The sequence below is a fragment of the Artemia sp. Qi Xiang Cuo genome, chromosome 10 (genome assembly GCF_049724085.1).
Source record: "Artemia sp. Qi Xiang Cuo chromosome 10, ASM4972408v1, whole genome shotgun sequence".
In the NCBI taxonomy this organism is placed as follows: domain Eukaryota; kingdom Metazoa; phylum Arthropoda; class Branchiopoda; order Anostraca; family Artemiidae; genus Artemia; species Artemia sp. Qi Xiang Cuo.
Genome location: NC_142803.1, coordinates 3,330,423 through 3,350,950, shown reverse-complemented (window position 1 = coordinate 3,350,950; position 20,528 = coordinate 3,330,423). Strand labels below are relative to the sequence as shown.

Here is a 20,528-nt window from a genome sequence, read left to right as displayed (position 1 = left end):
TAGGTAGAATTTCCATAATCCCTTCTTTCTTTATTTTTTTTTATTTTTCTTAATTTCCCTTTGGCTGCTAAATTTTACATTTGGGAAAATTTTCCAGGGGAAAATTATCATGGGGTAATTTTTCTTCGGGAGGAATTTTTCTTCTGGGGGAATTTTCCAAGAACTTTGTCTTAATGACATACCTACCGGATTGACACCTACCTGATTGTGTATTTTAGGTATCGATGGGAATGTTTTTTTCGGGAGGGGGTGTTGGTTCGCAAGTGCTACCAGGAGCACTGTTTTCAAATTGTTTAAAAATTATCATTTATCATTTCTTATCTGTGTTCAACAGTTAATGTCTTCTTGTTTGGTGGTTATTCAATGATTAATGTCTTATTGTTTACCAGGGGTTGTTGCTCTACGAGGGTCTTTGGGAAACATCCAAATAAAACTTGGTTTGCAAAATCCACCTTTAAAGTCGTATAAACGATGACCTTATACATAATTATTGATTTTATAACTCTCAGTCTCCTAATATGTATTCAATTTGTAAATCATGCGTATTCAATAACTCTTTTGATAACCTGGATAGACATGGTGTATGTTTGTTTAGTTCAATACCCCCCTCAACATTTAGTGAACTCTCGCCTTAAGACCTGTAGCCTTTTGGATCCACCCAGGGTCAGACACTCCCAACCTCTTTCCCCATAATAAACCCTTGGTTTAAATAATGGACTTGGTTTAAAAATAATTTTTTAGCATGGGTACCCCTAAAGACGGGTAGGTCGGTTTGTTGAAATGACAATGTAGCATAAGGAAATACTTTTATAAGGTCATTAAGTATATGAATTACTTCAATCTATCACACACAGTTACGTTATCAAACAGTTCGTGGTATCGAACTGTAAGTGAGGAGCGACCCGGCTCAATAGTAACTTTAACTCTAAAAAACGGAATTTTGATACTAATAGATACATTAAAAAAAAATAGATTTTAATGCTGATTTCAAATATATAAGTTTCATTAAGTTTATTCCTACCCATCAAAAGTTAAGCACCTGAGAAAATTTGTCTGATTTTTGAAAAAAGGGAGAAAAACCCCCAAAAAATATAGATACTTAATGAAAATCACACTATCAGATTCAGTGTATCAGAGAGCCCTAATGTAGAGGTTTCAAGATCCTATCTGCAAAAATGTGGAATTTTGTATTTTTTGCCAGAAGAAAGATCACGGATGCGTGTTTATTTGATTTTTTTGTGTGTGTTCCCAGGGGTGATCATATCGACCCAGTGGTCCTAGAATATTGAGGGAGGGCTCATTTGAACGAAAATTAAAAGTTCGGGTGCCCTTTTTAAGTGACCAAAAAATGGAGGTCAACAAGGCCTCCTCCAACACTAATTTTTTCTCAATGTCAACCGATCAAAATTCTGAGATAGCCATTTTGTTCAGCATGGTCGAAAATATAGTAAATATGTCTTTTAGGATAACGTAATCCCCCAAAGTCCCCGGGAGAAGGGCTGAGAGTTATCAACTTTACCCAATGTTTACATATAGTATTGGTTATTCCGAAGTATACAGACTTATTCAGGGGGGATTTCTTCTGGTAGTGGGGGGGGACGGGTCGGAGGTTATGTGGGAGGATCTTCCCATGGAGGAAGTTTTCATGGGGAAGGGACATTGCTATGAAGAGGGTGCCGGATTTCCCAGCACTATTTAAAAAACGATCAGAAATTAAATTAAAAGAAAAGTTTTTCAACTGAAAGTAAGGAGCAACATTAAAACTTAAAACGAACAGAAATTATTACGTATATGATTGGGATTCCCTCGCTCTTTAAGCCAAAGATTTTTTGGTACTTTCATAAGAGCTATTTATTCTAATTAACGGCCTTTGTGATTAAGGGGTCATTTTTAAAGATTTGTAACAAAATTCAAACTTTAGCGTAAAGAGCGAGGCATTGACTAGGGGGGCGAACCCCCTAATATTGAAAATATACGGATATAGAAGTTCGTTACGTATGTTAATTCGTAAGTTACTAATATTTATTACTAATAAAAACGTTCGTAAATAAAATTAAACAACTTTCGAGAAAGCCATTTAACCAAATAGAAGAAAAATTAACATACAAATTTTGTTTTAAAACTTAAAACGAACAAAAATTATTCCGTATATGAAAGGAGCTGTCGCCTCCTCAACGTTACGATCTTAACGCTAAAGTTTGACTCTTTCTCATAACTTTATTTTCTTTAAACAATAAGAAACTTTAGTGTAAAGAGCGAGACGTTGAGGAGGAGACAGCCCCTTTCATATACGGAATAATTTATGTTCGTTTTAAGTTTTTATGTCGCTCCTTACTTTCAGTTAAAAAAACTTGATTTTTATTATTTAATGTGTAGAAGGGCCAATTATGGTTATCTAGTGTTTGCTATTTATTTTTTTTTTTCTTTTTGTAGCTATTGTCCGTGGGATTTTTGCGTTGAACAAATCTATCTATGTAGATTTCACCTCTATAAGTCAAGGCCGTACCCAGGATTTTTTTTTTTTGGGGGGGGGGTACTCAAGATTTTGTTCGGGGGGCGGGGCTTACACAATAAAAAACTTAAAAAAAAAGCATAAAAAATTTTCTTTCATCCATTTTTGTTACGTTTTACGAGTCAAACAAACATTTCGGGGGGGGGGGGTGTTCAAACCCCCTAACCCCCCTGGATACGGCCTTGGTATAAGTTTATCCATATACAGGCCGTTCTAATGTTTCGTATATGTTATGAGAATACATTTTAATCGAAATGATAGAAGGTTTATTTATTAATGTTCATACACCTTAATTTATCTTTAAATATGAGATATAATGGGACAATGTTTATATTATGGAGACTTAAATTATTTAGTATTTATTACTTAGTTGTTCTTAATCTTCATAGCGATTGCCCACGGGGCTTGTCAGGTCATCCTTATGGCTCTGGTATGTAATTTGTTGTTTCTAAGGGGAATTATTGATTCACGATAGGTGAATTGAGGTCGACAGTACAGGTGTTCCAAATTCCGGGAAACTCATAACATTGCCTAGAGCAACAATAACAAATACTATTTCTGGACACCATGACATTCACGATCGATTACGCAATCAATTTCTCGGAAATTCACTTCCCCCTCGAGTCCTAGATCAATAACATTGTTCCCGTTAGAATTCAATGCGCATTTGCAACCTTCGCCCCGGAGTTATTACACATAGAAACATCAAATAAATCGACCTTGGAAAAAGAGGTCATTGACCCCATTAGCCACGTATTCTCCCTAGGGAGGCTATGCCCATATATGGAGCCCCGTCCGTATTCTATGCCCATATGAGGAGTCCCGTTTGTACCTCCTGACCCCTCTCTACTTATACGTTTGAATTCACTGATGACATAAATTTATAGCCTATGTTTAAATTCACCGATGACATAAATTTCATCGTAAACATGAACAATAAAAAAAGATACTACTACTACTGCTATCAACTCAAAACAGTATCAAATACAATGAGGCAAACAAAGCTACACATGCTCCCTCTCCATCCCAATCTATTCAAAGTCTCCCTCTTTACACCCTCCCAGAAAGCTCCTAGGTCCTTGAAATCTTTCTTTATGACATCCTCTCCCCGCAACCGCAGATGACCTGCTTTCCGTTTGGCCCTAGATGTTTGGTCGAAAAGGACAATTTTCGGCAATATGTCATCCTTCATCCGCAGAACGTACCCTAGCCATCTCAACCTTTCTTTCATTATAGCCCTAGAAAGCATAATTGAACCAAACTTTTCGTGCAGCCTGCTGTTTGAAATGTGGTTAGCAGGCCGGGTACCAAAAACAAAGCATTAAAAAAAATTATTTTTTAGTCACAGAGACCTATTTGTGCCTTTGTTAAAATGACATGCTTCAAAATCCAGTTTGTCATTAAATCCAATAATTACATTTAAACTTATTGATTCATTGAAAAAAAAATTTGTCTGACGAGGATTTTTTTCAAAGAATGTAAAAATTGGCCCCAAAGCCATATGAAAGCCCGCAACCGAAGTTTATTTACCTTAGGACCGTACCTATACCCCCTATAAAGGGAGTAATAAGGTACCAACCTAAACCTACGATGAAAATACTAATGAAAATACTGACAAAACACAACAAAGCGAATATTTCGAGGGGACAAATGCCTCTCTTTTTCAGCGTGAAACAAAAAAATATAATCAATGAGAGTGCCAAAGATGGTATATTTTATGCAAACAAGATTTTTATCAGAACACATGTGAATGTGAAAAAACCAATGAAAAAAACAAAAAAAAATAAAGGATGAATAAAAATCCATAAAAGCCAAAAATTGTAAGAATTAAAACCAAATACCTAACAACAATAAAAGTGAGTAATTCACCAATATCCGTGATTTGCAAATAAATTCAAAATTGAATCGCCATTGACGGATACTAGCAAATAACTGAGAAATAAAAGAAAAACATTCATTCACCCAAACCAAAACAAAACAGCCTTGAGTGAGTTGGAGAGCTGTCATCTGATTCGGGATTTTAATAATTGCATTCCTCGCAGACACTCTTTGAGACTTAAGGGGTTGTTGACGTGTCTGATTAAGTGATTGGGAAACTAGTACAAGGTTTATATATGGGACTACTAAAGTATCGGCTTCTCTTTTGAGAAAACCGAAATACGATTAGAAAAAAGCTGTTACTCCTACCCCCCCCCCCAAGCCATATGAAAACACAAGACGAGCAGAAAGTTAGCCTTGTAATAATTCGAATCTAAAACGATAAGAAATCCTTAGCAATGGATAAATAAAGTCCAAAGGTTAGGTTGACAGAAATGCCAACCAGATACTGACAAAAATGAATAAATAAATGCGTTATATTATAAATACATAAATACATATCTATATTTTTACATATTGCTGCTAATCTGACTACCTGGATATAGATACTGTCATTAGAGTTAGTCGAACATCCCCCAATCATTCTCTAAAAATTTTAACTTAATGCCCTTAGCCTTCCCAGTGACAAACAGGATGCAAATAGTGTCTTTTCATTTCGCTCCTTATTCCCATCAGTATCCCCATAAAATTTCGACTTAATATTATTGGTCGTTCCTGAGATAATGCAGATGCACTCTTTTGACAACCTGAATACAATTATTATCTTTTTATTTAAATAAACACCCCCTTCCTTCCCTGAAAGTTTCATCTTAATTCCCTTAGTAATACTAAGATACTGAAAACACGCCCTTTTAACAACTTGGTTAGAATAAATAACCTCGTCAAAGTTAAAGATAACAAACATGAATAAACTATAATCCTATATATGAATGATATAGATGAACGAATAAATCTTAAGACGAGAAAAAATAAAAATAAAGTCAAACTTAAAAGACAGAAATTACTATAAAAAAAGAGTAAAAAATATAAAATTAAAAATAAAGTCAAACTTAAAACACAGAAATTACTATAAAAAAGAGTAGGGCTACCATACTTCTGTCCCTAAGCCGTGTGAGGGATAGTGGGTCATTTGTGCATCATTAAAAACTAAACATATTTTAAGCATTTTTCTTTAATACACTAACATTAAAACATCAAAGGTTTCTAACAAAAAACCTTGAATCTCAAACTGCTTGGATATTCAGGAATTAATGTCATTATAAATTAAAAATTTAGTCTATTTTCATTAGCTATTTGCAGACACCTTGGTCATTATGGTTATTTTATTTCTTATTTTTCATGGATGGTATGAAAAATTAAACCACACTGTCCAAAGTATACAAGGTTTTTAATGACACAATGGAAATTTTTGGGTTGGGAGAAGCAATAACCAAACTCCTGTTTGTAGTAATTGATGTCGGTTTTAAGTTTTACTTTAGGATTCCTTTTAGTTCCCACTTCTTTTAGGTCTATTTTTATTTATTTATTTTTCATCCACTAATGATAACAAGGTAAATAGCGGAGTAATATATAAATGTATATATAAAAACACAAACTAAGAAAAAAAAATATATAAACTTAAGACACAAATAAATATATACACTAAAATAAAAAAAAAAACACACAAACTGCGAAAAAAATATACACTCAAGACCGTGAAAGGGCGGCAGTTGGTTATTTTTTTTATATCTGACAGCTTTCTGCTCAACACGGCAACTTTCCTGAAAACGTCATTCAATCCGAATTTTCACGTTATCTTCCCATTACGGTACCAAGGAAAAAGAAAAAGAAGGAATTTGCAAAAGCGAAAGTACTGGATACGCAAAGAAGAAATATATCTCTTTTTTAGCAGAGGGTAAACACCAGAAAGGTATAGAACTGAATGATTACAAAAAAATGAATATAATTTACATAAGGCTTTGCGATTATATTTTCCTCTATTTCCTGCAATCCTAATTATTCACTTAAATCAGTAGCCTACTTGTTATCTTTAAGTTTGATGGGATATTAATGCTAGTTTTTGTTTGTTCTGGGTTTCGATTCGTCACTTGTAGTGATTTCTGGTCGTTTTAAGTTTGAATTATTATATGTCTTTATTTATGCTTGTATTTATTTATGCTGGAAATCTTCTTTTTTTGCAAAATTTTTTTTATTTTAATTAATAGAAATAAAATGAAGTTCCAGTGTCTCCATTGTAGTTCACCGTGATTTTATTTTTCAGGAATTATTGGAATTACTTTGGACGCCGGGTGGCCGATCGCAGAAGACGACTCGCAACCAAACATAGATGCTGCTGAGCGGAATATACAGTTTGACCTTGGCTGGTTTGCTAACCCTATATTCAGTGAAAATGGAGACTATCCTGAGGTCAGAGTTAAACTCAGTCTAAATATACAATTTTTTAGACCTTCCCAGACAGTTTAAATTAAGGGTGTCAAACACTTTGAGCTGTTAGTCAGCCTTTGATTGAACCGATTTATCATGAGCTGTGGTAAATAATTACAGGTTCCAAAACATTAAAATAAAAAACTGCTTTTGCTTGCGAGCCCATTTTAGATCTGTTCATACATTAAACTACTACTACTCCTTTAACTACTACTAACAATTCACTGCAGCACAAAATCACCTGAGACCAACACAGCTACGACCACTACTCCTCCATCACAGCCTATTTACAACCTTTCTCCTTAGGCCCTCCCAAAAAAATCCGCTTTCTATTATATCCTTCTATAAGACCTCCTTCCTCCCCATTCGAGGACTACCTACTTTTCGTTTGGCCAAAAAGGACACTATTTAGCAATCTGTCATCCTCCATCCACAGAATTTTTCTATCAATCTTAAACTTGGCTTCATTTTAGCCCTAGAAAGCGATGTAGAGCCACATTTTTCGTACATCTTAATGTTTGAAATACGGTTAGTCAGACGGTTACCAAAAGAATCCGTAGACAATTTCTTTCTATTTTAATCCTGGTAATATTTTTCTTGTATATAGCACTGATCGTTTCAGTAAGGGTTTTCTCCAAGCCACACAACAGCTCTTCAGGTGGCAGATAAGGAACGCCTTACTGACATGTAGGGTACCTCCATAGGAAGCGAAGACAAAGGGGGGCTCCTTGTCCCTTGGGTACATAATAGGAACGGGGATACCCTCGCCTGAGGTTGTCAATACAGGCAAAGGAGGAAGAAGGTCCCTTGAATTTACAATTAGCAGGGCTCATTGGCGTGCGGACAAGTCCAGTGAGTTACAAACCTTCTCCCAGCAATGGGTGAAGTTTCGTGCTGACGCAGAACACAATCGTAGGAGAATACTCTTTAGGAAGACAACAGCGGCAGGGCGGAAGATTCAGATCTATGAACAGCGGCCGCTGCAAAGGGCTGTCTTGACTCTGTCGGGGTACCGGCAAGACTGGAGCCATATTGTTCAACTCCATTCCCACTTAAGGAGTGGCGCCCCTCGACAAAATTATAGCCTAGTAAACGACACAGCATTCGTACGGGATTCTGATTAATAGATAATTATTCAGGGGCTTGATCTGTTTTGGTGGGTGTTTTCGTGCGGAAAAACCTCTTCTTAGTTCATATATCTACTTTTGGCTGCCTCTCCGTAGTAACATAATATTTGTAGGCATGAGCAGATAGCGAATCGGCGGTAATAGGTTTAAGATTGTCTGTGTGGGGTTACGACTCTTGCTGATAGATGAGCATCTCCAAGTGCTGAAAACTATTTTGTGACCAAGATGGGCCTAGGATTGCCCAAGCCTCCATGCAATTGGAATTCCTATGGACTTCTTACTGTCCGGTTCTAGGCGGGCTTAAGCGTTTCTAGGTAGACCTGAGAAAATATTCTGGTTCTGGGACCATTTTTTTCCTGAGGCCAAAATATTTTCAATGATTTAAAAAATATATAAATATTGCAAATTGGAAAGTTACAACATTAAAAATCAATAGGGTATCGATACTTTGACTGACGAATTCAGACACTTTGAACTGGACTTATTAGGAGTTTCAGAAACTCATATTCCAGGGATAATAGACATGAAATTAGGCGATAATAGGTGATATAGAACTTATTCACTCAGTCAGCAAGGATGGGGCACATAGACAGGTAATAGGGATCATGATAAATGAAAAAGCTGCTAAATTCTGTTTATGTTGGGAAGTTTTTAATAATAAAAGGTTAATTACTCAATTTATGACTAAAAAGTGTGGAGTATCAGTCATAGTATATGCTTCGGTAGAGCCGACTGACGGAGATAATAGTGACTCAAATGAATTTTACTTACAGTTACAGGAACAATTAGACAAGGCCCTGGGTAGAAATATGGTGTTTTTATTAAGAGAATTTAACGCCGAGGTAGGTAGACATAGGGATAGATGGTATCCTAGCCTTGATAAAATTTGGAACAGAAAAATAAAACAGTAATAGCTAAAGACTGCTGCAATATTGTAGGTTTAACAATCTAGTTATAACCAATACAGTGTTTGGTCAGAAAATGGCTATTAGGTTAACATTGTATTCATATGATGGTAGGACAGCTAACCTTATTTGTTATGTAATTATAAACACAAGACTGGCAGGATCAGTACAAGATATTAGGCTATATAGGAGTGCTGTTATTGATGTCAAAAATAAAAATCACCATCTTGTAGTGTCAAGGGCTAATTTAAAGCTGAAATTTTGAAAGGGTAACTGTCTTCTGCAAACAGTGACGCTGGTAGACTCCAGAATAAAATTTTTAGAAAAATTTACCAGGAATAGTACATTAATAAATTGGAGAGTTAAAAATTTGAGAACGTAAAAGGTGGATGGAATAATTTTAGGAAAATAGTTTGTGAAGTTGCTGATGATATCTTAGGGAACAAAGTTAGGAACGCAGATAAGAATATCTGCTATAATATTGACGAGGATCTGGAAGATGCAGCTAGACGGCACAATAGTAAAATATTGTACTGGCATGTTAATAAATTAAGAGAGAGTAGTCTATCTGAACTTGTCCCAGTTAAAGATAGGGAGGGGACGGGACCACAATTAGTGATAAGGAAAGAATTAAAGAGAGATGGGCAAGATAATTTGAGAATGCGCTAAACCAGGATAGAGTTACATGAAAAGATATAGAGAAAAATGAAAAAGTTTACGACACCTCGGATGTGAAGAAAATTTATTTTGTGAGAGAGAGTTAGTGACAGTACTAAACGGATTAGAAAATAATAAGTCCCCAGGTGCTGATGGAGTAGTAAATGATTTTCTGAGATATGGTGGCTATGACGTAACAAATAAGCTACTGAATATTATGAATATGATTTTTGAAAAAGGGGAAGTGCCTAGCGATTTTAGGACAACCCTAATTATACCCTTGTCTTGGAAAGGTGAGAAGAGTGAGTGGGGTAACTATAGAGGAATTAGCCTAGTTTCTGTTGATAACAAATTACTTAGTATGATGATACTTTTTAGACTTAAAGATGCTGTAGACAAGAGAGAAGAACAGTGCTGTTTTAGAAAGGGTATAGAATGTGTCCACCAAATTTTCACTCTTAGATTAGCAATTGAGAAGTGCTTGAGTCATCAAACATGTTTAGTGCTCAGTTTTATAGACTATGAGAAGGCGTTCGATTCCACTGATAGAAGAACTCTAGTGAAGGTCTTATCCTTGTGTGGTATGCCAGACAAATATATTAAAGTTTTTAGTGCTATATACGAGAATAACACTGCTGGAGTTAAGGTTGGAAATAAGGTTAGTAGCTGTTTTTTGTATTAAATCAGGAGTTAAACAGGGTTGTGCTCTGTTACCCTTTTAATGGATCCTTTTGACGGATTTTTTCTTAATGACTATTAGAAAGGCAATTGCAGAAAACAGAATAATTAGGGCAGAAGAACTTTCCTGGGCTTATTCTAAACCGATGTAAGCATTTTGGATGAATGTTTTAGCAAAATGAAAGAACTATTAGAGGTTTTGCGAGTTCAGGGTATTTGAATAGGTTTGAAAATCACGTTAACAATAACAAGTCTCTAAGGCTAGCAAGAAATGAAGATAAAATGGTGATGTTGGGTCACAGAAACATTGATCAGATGAAGATCTATCTCTTTCCCTGGTAGTATTATTAGCAAAGACGGTGGGTGCCGTAAAAATTTTAAAAGTAAAATAGCAAAGGCTGAAGTTTTTTTAACAGTTGAAAAGAATTTGGAAGAATAGAAAGATAAGTATGTGAACCTAGATTAGAATAATGGAAGCTATATTGATGACAAGGGTCAAATATGGTCCTGAAGCATGGGTCTTCCAAAAACGGAGGAAGATTTGCTAGATGTTTCCCAGAGAATTTGCCTACGGATCGTTTTAGGTACCTGAATGATTGATCGTACGTAAACCAGTAGGCTGTACGAAAAGTGTGGTTCAATCCTGCGTTCTAGGGCTATAATGAGAAAAAGGTTGACATGGTTAGGGACGTTCTGGGGACAAAGGACGACAGTTTGCCGAAGATTTTCTTTTTGACCGACCGTCTAGGGCTAAACGGAAAGCAGGTAGTCCACGGTTGGGGTGGGAGATGTAAAAAATAAGATTTAAGGTAATGGTAAATTTCGCGGAGTTTATAAAGAGGGAGGCTCTGAATAGTCTGGGATTGATGCGGAGCTTGCGTAGCTGTGTTGGCCTCAAGCGGCTTGATGCTACGGAGAGTTTGATATCAGGTGACTTGATGCTGCCATCAAGCTCAGTTACGTCATAGGGAACTTTCTTCTCATGCTTCTTTCTTCTAAATTCCATGTTTTATGGACGGTTCTTAGTAGATATCAGGTTCAGTTTAGTCATAGTAGGTAGGAAATATTCACTCCACCCCCTTTCCTTGAAAACTATCATACAGGTCCATTTGCTGCCAATGATCTGGGGAATGGGTCAGTTTATTGAAATTTTAACTTTTTAACTATAGTGATAAGTCGATAGGAATCAACTGCCTTTTTTAAGACACCATAACCCCATTGGCCCTTGGTCCTTTTAAAGTTTTCCGACTAATTAAAAAAATTAAAAGCTCTAAAATGGTTTTTTAAAGAACACCATGGTGATTAGTAATGGTTTGAAATCTTTGATGAAACATTGAACTCTAGCCTTTAAGACTGTGATCACTGATTACAGCCCCAAAGGGTATAGAGTTGAACCTTCCCTCAAAGCTTTCAAACCATGAGTACGTGGCGCCTCATTGATTAATCACGTCATTCATAACTATTCAAAGTGGTAAAGGCAAACACACAGGAGTTTGATCCCAAAAAAATTGCAGGAGAAATGATTTTTACACCATGTTGTAGAGAAAAAAAAGTTGAACAACATATCCAAAGTTGCACATTCTAGGTCGACGCAAAACTAGTTTTTCTTTCTTTTCGTGTCAATTTTTTCAGTTTCAAAAAAATGAACTGTCGGTAAATGTTCATTTTTCTGTATGTGAAGTATCATCCCGATGTAAAATGAAGAACTGAGCCCAAAAATGAAAGTAAATTCATGTACAGTGTCTCAGAAAAAAGTTACATAGTCATCAATATGTGATTTTACCTTTCTCATCGTTGTGACCACTTTTTCACCATACTAACAGAAGGTAACTATTCTGACATAAAATGACGAGCTGAGCTCAAAAATAAAATTAACCAGATGTAATGTCTACTAGAAAACCCATTTCATATTCATCAATATGCAGTTTTTTATTTTATTTGACATGTTTTATGCAGCACTTTTTGTCCACCAATTCGCCGATTGTTGGTAAATACAAATTGCAACAGGAATGATTTTTACAGCATGTTGCAGAGGTAAAAAAGCTGAACAACATATCCAAACTTGCACATTCTACGTCGACGCAAAACTTTTCTTTTGCGTATCCTGTCAGTTTTCTCTCTTTCCTAACAAAAAAAAATTAAGTTGCGGTAATAGTTCGTTTTTCTTGACCTGAATTATTATTCCGATGACAAGATCCATGGAGAGCTCAGCCCAAAATCTATTAAAACCTCTGATCACATGTATGCCATTCTGGAAGGCTTGATAAACGGCAGGATGGGTGTCTTGGAGCTTGACCATTCACTGGATGTAAAACTGGCAGGATTTTTGTGTAATTGTTGTGCCCAGATGCCATCAGATAAGGTGGCATGTCAGAGGTGGATTTTAAGTGGAGATCCCATGACCCAGATCGTTCGGCTCTTAGGAAATTTCGCAGTACAGATACCATATCGGAGTATTACAAGTTTGGACAGCCTAACGTTAAGGGTCATCTATTAGCACAAGATGCTTTTCAATGCGTGGTTATCTTATCATTAGATGTCTCTGTGAAAAGGAAAAAGATAAAACACTTCTTTGATATAAATTTCCAAGAGTTTTACTACGTACGGTTAGATACATTAGTTTATCTTTTCAGAAAGTAGATCTTTGGTTGAAATGATGACACAGACAAAAATGATCTCTTACCTTTAAAAATCAAGTCAATGGGAAAGAAGAACATTCGACGTGAATTTTTTTTAGCTTGTTAGGTGGCCGATACATTGAATAACTTTTTGTATCTATAGATGACAAGATATCAAACACAGGTTATCAAACGTGACTTAATAAATGATCACTTGGGGGAATTTTCAATTGTGATTTTTTAGCTTACGGCTTTATCCGGGAAATCACTTGGACAAAGCGTGGGATGAAATGTTGATATTATTTATTGCATACGATGGTCATGAAATTGGTGTAACTGCCTTCTGTGAGTTAACTGGTCTTCTAAACGAGCCAACCATAATTCATTAGTCCATTTATTTTTTTTACCAGCAATGGACAAATTGGTGGACAATAAGTGCTGAAAGAAACATTTCAAATGAAAATAAAAAAGTGCATATTGATGATTATGAAACGGGTTTTCTAGTAGACATTACATTATGTTAATTTGATTCTTGGGCTCAGCTCATCATTTTATGTCAGAATAGTTGCCTTCTGATAGTATGGTGCAAAAGCAGTCACAACGATGAGAAGGGAAAAATCACATATTGATGATTATGAAACTTTTTTCTGGTAGATTGTACATCAAATGTTCTTTCATAATCAGGCTCAGCTCTTCATTTTACATCAGGACGGTACTTCATATACAGAAAAAAGAAAATGTACCGATATTTCATTTTTTTAGAAAAACTAAAAAGATTTACACGAAAAGAGAAACAAAGCTAGTTTTGTGTTGACCTAGAATGTAAAACTTAGGATATGTTGTTAAGCTTGTTTTTTCTCTACAATATGGTATAAAAATAATTTCTGTTGCAATTTGTTTGGGGTCGACCCATATTTTTGGCTGGTTTGCCTGTACTAAAAGATGATTCTGGGCATTTTCATTAAATTGCATATGATAATTAGGGGCTTCAATGATTTAATGTTTAGAATTGAATTTCACAGAGATCGGAGTTTGGCCGTCCAACGCCAAAAGACGTTAAATAAGTAGTTTTACAGAAAATTCTTGAAAAGAGTTCTGGGGCTTGTCTATTCATAAATGTATTGTTTTGAATACGTTGTAAGTTAGAGTAATGCATCTGGGTGTTATGAGAGCCAATAGGCTTTTTTAAAATATAGATGTATACAAATTGAAAATATTTAAGTACACTGACTAAAAAAATGTTGAAGCTCACAACTTGTTGAATCCATAGGCTTGCGAGATTTTTATAAATGAGTGAAAGGAGGATCAAAAGTAAAGCCCAGACACCTCTTGTCTTTCAACTCCTTATCCACCTACCCTCCACCACTCTATTTCAACCATATAGAAATGTGTTAAAACTGTCGGTTCATTTGGGAATTTTCCGAAGAACAATTAAAATAATGAAGTATAGATCGTTGAAAAGCACTAGGTGTGCGGTATGACTCTTAAGCCAAATACAACAAGTATATTTCAGAATTGGTGCTCAACCTAAAAAAAATACTTATATCCAATGATATCTGAGCAAGTTGAATGCACATTTGAGGCCAATTTTGCATCATAATTGTCCAAAATACCAGATACATTAAGTACGAGTCTCAAAAATGACTGAAACGCCACACCTTATCCAATAAGAGCCAAACGGGCGTATTGAAAGGAGTTTGCGGTCAAAGTGGAGACCAAGGAGCCGCAACATCCTTACTGATTACCCATTCCACCTTCACAAATACCTAATTAACTTTTTTAAAGTTTATAAGGCTTTAGTCATTTCAATTCATGCCCATCGAGTTTGTATTTTAGGATTAAATAAAAAAAACAAGTTTTTTAAACTGAAAGTAAGGAGCGACATTAAAACTTAAAACGAACAGAAATTATTCCGTATATGAAAGGGGCTGTCCCCTCCTCAACGCCTCACTATTTACGCTACAGTTTGTCTTTCTCACAACTCTTTTTTACAAAAAGAAAAAAACTTGAGTTTAAAGAGGGTGGCGTTGAGGAGGCGACAGCCCCTTTCATATAAGGAATAAGGTTTTCATGGTTTAAAAAAAATAAGAGTTGTGAGAAAGTCAAACTTTAGCGTAAACAGCGAAGCGTTGAGGAGGGGACAGCCCCTTTCATATACGGAATAATTTCTGTTCGCTTTAAGTTTCAATGTCGCTCCTTACTTTCAGTTTAAAAAACTTGTTTTTTTATTTAATTTCTGATCGTTTTTTAGTTAATGCAGCTTTTATTTTGGCTCACCGTCATTGAATAAGTTAACAAAATTTGGATAAAAATTTTACTCTTCTTTTGCTAAATGGCTGTCTCTAAATTTGGTTCTGACGTAATTTACAAATTAACCTACGTAACGAACTTCTATATTCGTATATTGTTCTTCTGGCAAAAAATACGTTGCAGATATAGTTGCAGATTTTTGCAGATATGAGCTTGAAACATATGTAATAGGGTTTTCTCATACGCTGAATCTGACGGTGTGATTTTCATTAAAATTCTTTCACTTGTAGGGGATGTTTCCCCCCTGTTTAAAAAATCAGGTAAATTTTCTCAGGCTCGTAGCCTTTGATGAGTAATACTAAACTTAATAAAATTTATATATTTAGAATCAGCATTATAAGCCCATTCCTTTGATACATTTATTGACATCAAAATTCCGTTTTTAAAAGTTTCGATTACTATTGAGCCGTATCGCTTTTTTTTTATTACGTATATGTTATTACACATATGAGAGGGTTCTCCCCTTAGTCAATACCACGCTCTTTACGTTAAAAGTTAAAAAAAATTTAATTCACAAACTCCTGAATCCAAAAGGTTGTTTAATTAGAATATATATCTCTCTTTAAAAAACTAAAAAAACTGGCGCGTAAAACGGGTGGTATTGACTGGGGGTTGAATCCCTTCATATACGTAACAATTTCTCTTCGTTTTTAGTTTTAATGTTCCTTCTTACTTTTAGTTGATAGAACTTTCTTTTTCTTATTTAGTTTCTGATCTTTTTTAAATAATGCTCAGAAATCCGGCTCACCCTTCATAGAAATATCCCTTACCCAAAAGAAACATCCTCCACGGAAAGATTCTCCCGCGTAACCCCCCCTCCAGCCCCCCACCCCCCCCCCCACTAGAAAAAAATTCTTCCTGAAAATGTCTGCATACTTCCCAATAACCAATACAATATGTAAGCAATGGGCAAAGTTCATAACTTGCAGCCCTTTCCCTGGGAACTGTGGGGGATTAAGTCATCCTAAAGGACATATTTATTAGATTTTCGACTATCTTGAATAAAATGGCTATCTCAAAATTTTAATTGTGTGACTTTGAGAAAAAAATGAGCGTGGGAGGGGGCCTAGTTGCCCTCGTTTAAAAAAAAAAACTTTAGCGTAAAGAGCGAGGCGTTGAGGAGGGGACAGCCCCTTTCATATACGGAATAATTTCTGTTTGTTTTATAAAAACAGCAATCATGAAAAATATATACGCTATCATGTGTATTTGGATACTACATGATACTACATGGGTATGCCACAACTATAAAACTATTAGTTTTAATGTGGACACGGACTTTGCCAAATTATGGCGGTAAGTGCCTTTTGACATAGAAGGCAATAAAACTGAAGAATATTTACAAAAACAAGGAATTACAATTATGCAAACACAAAAAGCAACAAGTTCCTAATGTTTTAAAGAGGAAACAAATAGAAAAATATTCATATATTTTTAATACGTATATTAGGGGGTTCACCCCCTAGTCAATACCTTGCTCTCTAAGCTAAAGTTCGAATTTTGTTCCAATTCTTTAAAAATGACCCCTTAATCACAAAGGCCGAATAATTAAAACAAAATTTGCTGATTAATTTTACTTTTTTTTTGTTCAAATGCCTTTCTCGAAACTAGTTTATTTTTATTTACAAACGTTTTTATTACTAATAAATATGCGTAACTTACGAATTAACTTACGCAACGAACTTCTATGTTCATATATTTTCAATACGTATATTAGGGGGCTCGCCCCCTAGTCAATACCTCGCTCTTTAAGCTAAAGTTCGAATTTTGTTCCAGTTCTTTAAAAATGACCCTTAATCACAAAGGCCGTTACCTAGAATTAATAGCTCTTATGAAAGTACTAAAAAATCTTTGGCTTAAAGAGCGAGGTATTGAATAGGGGGTTAACCCAATCATACACGTAATATTTTCTGTTTTTTTTTAAGTTTTGATGTTACTCCTTATTTTCAGTTGGAAAACTTGTTTTTTTTATAATTAATTTCTGATCTTTTTTTAAATAATGCTGGGAAATCCGGCGCCCCCTTCATAGAAATGTCCCCTCCCCTAGGAAAACTTCCTTCAGGAAAAGATCCTCCCATATAACCCCCGCCCCACCCCCACCCCCCACAACCACAAAAAAGTCCCCCTGAAAACGTCTGTATACTTCCCAATAACCAATACCATATGTTAACATTGGGTAAAGTTCATAACTTTCAGCCCTCCCCTTGGGGGCTTCGAGGGATTAAGTCATCCTAAAAGACATATTTATAGTATTTTCGACCATGCTGAACAAAATAGCTATCTCAAAATTTTGATCGGGTGACTTTGGGGGAAGAATGAGCATGGGAGAGGGCCTAGTTGCCCTCCATTTTTTTGGTCACTTAAAGAAGGCACTAGAACTTTTAATTTCCGTTCGAATGAGCCCTCCCACGATATTCTAGGACCACTGGGTTGATACGATCCCCCCGGGGAAAAAGAAAAAAAACAAACAAAAAAACAAATAAACACGCATCCGTGATCTTTCTTCTGGCAAAAAATGGAAAATTCCACATTTTTGTAGATAGGAGCTTGAAACCTCTACAGTAGGGTTCTCGGATGTGCTGAATATGATGGTGTGATTTTCATTAAGGTTCTATAACTTTTAAGGGGTCTTTCCCCCTTTTCGCGAAAATCAACCAAATTTTCTCAGGCGCTTAACTTTTGATAGGTAGGATTAAACTTGATGAAACTTATATATTTGAAATCAAAATTAAAATCCGATTCTTTTGATGTATCTATTGGTAGCAAATTCCGTTTTTTAGAGTTTCGGTTACCATTGAGCCGGGTCGCTCCTTACTTACAGTTCGTTACCACGAACTGTTTGATAAGATTATCTAGAACTTTGAAATTGGGAGTAAAATTTTATTTCTTGTGAGTTTCTACAGATTGTTCGTTAGCCCAAGATTTCCAGGGTTTTCCAAGACTGCACTTGGTATCAAATAATTTTAAGCTCATTTTTGTGAATTTTCCATACAGGTTTCTCTTTGTTAAATTTGCTACCTGATACTTCAAAAACTAAATGATCCCTAAAGTATGCATCAAACAAACTTTAAGTAACTTAAAGTAATTCTACTTAGTTAATATATGAAGTTGTAAAATAAATCTATGTATTAACGGTTTATATTGTGTAGACTAAGTATATCTATAGAATACTATGCGCCATACTAGGTAACTTTAAATAACTTAAAGTAAATCTACTTAGTTAATATATGAAGCTGTAAAATAAATCTATATATTAACTTTTTATATTTTGTGGACTACGTACATCTATAGAATACTATGCGCCATACTATGTAACTAATGGGCTATTATCTTGTTTCAAGGACTAAGGGGCTATTGATTATTTGATATAGTTGTCCATTACAAAATCAACCCCACAGAAAATTCCCCCTCCTCCTAAAAATGTGTATACTTCCTAATAACAAATACCATAGGAGAACAAAGGGCAAATGTCATAACTTACAACTCTTTCCCCACGGGCTCGGGGGGTCAATTCATCCCCAGTGGCATGCTAAACGGAATTTTCAACAATGTTGGACAAAAAAAGTACCTCAAAATTTTGTTCGGATGACTTCAGGGAAATAAGAAACTTGGGAAGGGGGCTAGTTGCCCTCCAATCTCTGTCGTTACTTAAAATGGGTTCTAGACCTTTGATTTCCTTTTGAAAAAGCCCTTTATCGATGTTTTAGGCCCATTTGTTCAATATATGCAACCTTACGGAAAAAAAAACACCCGTGGGCTTTTTTTCCTGCAAAAGGTACTGATGGTACTGAAAGGTACTGAAGTCCAGATTTTTTTTTAGGTAAGAGTTCCAAACCTCTACAGTCGGGATTTCTATTATGTTGAGTCAGATGGCGTGATTTTCATTGAGTCCATGAACTTTTTGTAGTATTTTCCCCTTTTACAAAAACCAGGCAAATTTTCTTAGGCCCGTAGCATTTGATGGATAATCTTAAACTTAATGAATTTCATGTAGTCGGAGCAGTACAAAAAAATAATAGGCCTATTTAGGTGGATCAATTTTTTTCAAAATTCTGATTTTTAGAGTTTCGGTTTCTATTGGACCGAATTGTTCCTATTTTACAGTTTGTCACCACGAACTGCTTGACGAGTACTCTTGAAGAAAAAGAAAATAATATGCATTAAAAGCTTGGGATGAATGTCCTAAATAAGACACCGTGTATATATATCAAAAAAGGTACTAGAGGTTACCCAAGGCTACTATACAGAAAATATGTATCTACTTGATACTTCTAAAACGTTGATATGCAGTTTTTACAGCAGTTCCTTTACAGTCTATCAAAATGTTAAAGGCCCTATAGCATTTGGGCAATTAGACAGAGGGGAAGGGGTTCTAAACAAATCTCAATAGGGTGTTCATTAGTGTTCTGGCCCCGGAAAATACTGAGTCTTGCTCAAATCAGAAACAGTTTATCGGGGAGTTTATAACCCCTGAACATGTGCAGAAGATTTAAATTGGACTTTTCTGTTCAAGCCCGAAATGATTCCCTGTCTAAGATGCCTGATATTAGAGTGGCATACTAGAGAGATAAGTTCATGGCTGTTAAAAAATTCGTCCTGCTATGTACTGCCCCTGAAGAGATAATAGCAAGTAGCCCCCATGTCAAAGAAGCTAAAAGATATGGCGCTTCACAGACAGTTTGACTTGTATTTCCAGACACATCATCACGTGACAGGGCTATTTGAGTTTATAACCCCTGAGCATGTGCATAAGATTCAGCAGACGTTTATGACCCCTGAGCATGTGCAGAAGATTCAGCAGTCGTTGGCCTAGTGACTTCTGTGAAATTGGACTCTGCTGCTCAAGCCCGAAGCGATTCACTATCTAAGATGCATGATATTAAAGTAAAATGCCAGAAAGAAAAGTTCATGGCTGTTGCAAAATTTGTCCCGCTAGGTACTGTGCCAGAAGAGATAATAGCTAGTAACCCCAAAGTCAAAGAAGCTAAAAAGTATGGAGCTTCACAGATAGTTTGACTCGTATTTGCAGATATATCATCACGTGACAGGGCTATCCGACAATGTGTCTATTTTGAGTACACTCACCTCAAAATAACGAAGCTTAATTAAATTCCGAAAAGGTGCTTAAGGTAAGTCTTTCGAACATCTGGCTTAAGACTGCAGTAATCAACCCTGTTGCCCCCATTGTGCAGAGCTTCATGAATTGACAAGAGAAACACAAAACAATGTCAATCAAACAGTGTCAAGTGTGACCTCTGTTCCAGCGGGAAGAACGATCACGCAAGCTATAGCCTGATCAACCCAGCCATCAAAAAAGCCATGAAGAAAGTGTACCAACCCGAAAATGAATAATTTTAAGGTATTTTGCCGAAACATAAACGGACACAACGCTCAGAAAATATACTACCTTAGTCTAATT

The 20,528-nt window shown here is 35.7% G+C and overlaps 2 protein-coding genes across 2 annotated transcripts in view; both read left to right on the top strand.

Annotated features, from left to right (window-relative positions):
- Positions 1-20,528, top strand: part of LOC148947365 (uncharacterized) — a 511,279-nt gene that overhangs the window by 359,715 nt on the left and 131,036 nt on the right. The window lies entirely within an intron of this gene.
- Positions 6,663-20,528, top strand: part of LOC148947364 (lactase/phlorizin hydrolase-like) — a 232,719-nt gene continuing 218,853 nt past the window's right edge. The window contains exon 1 of the mRNA XM_089095777.1: positions 6,663-6,796. The gene's annotated coding sequence lies outside the window, so the exon portion shown is untranslated. The remainder of the gene's footprint in view (positions 6,797-20,528) is intronic.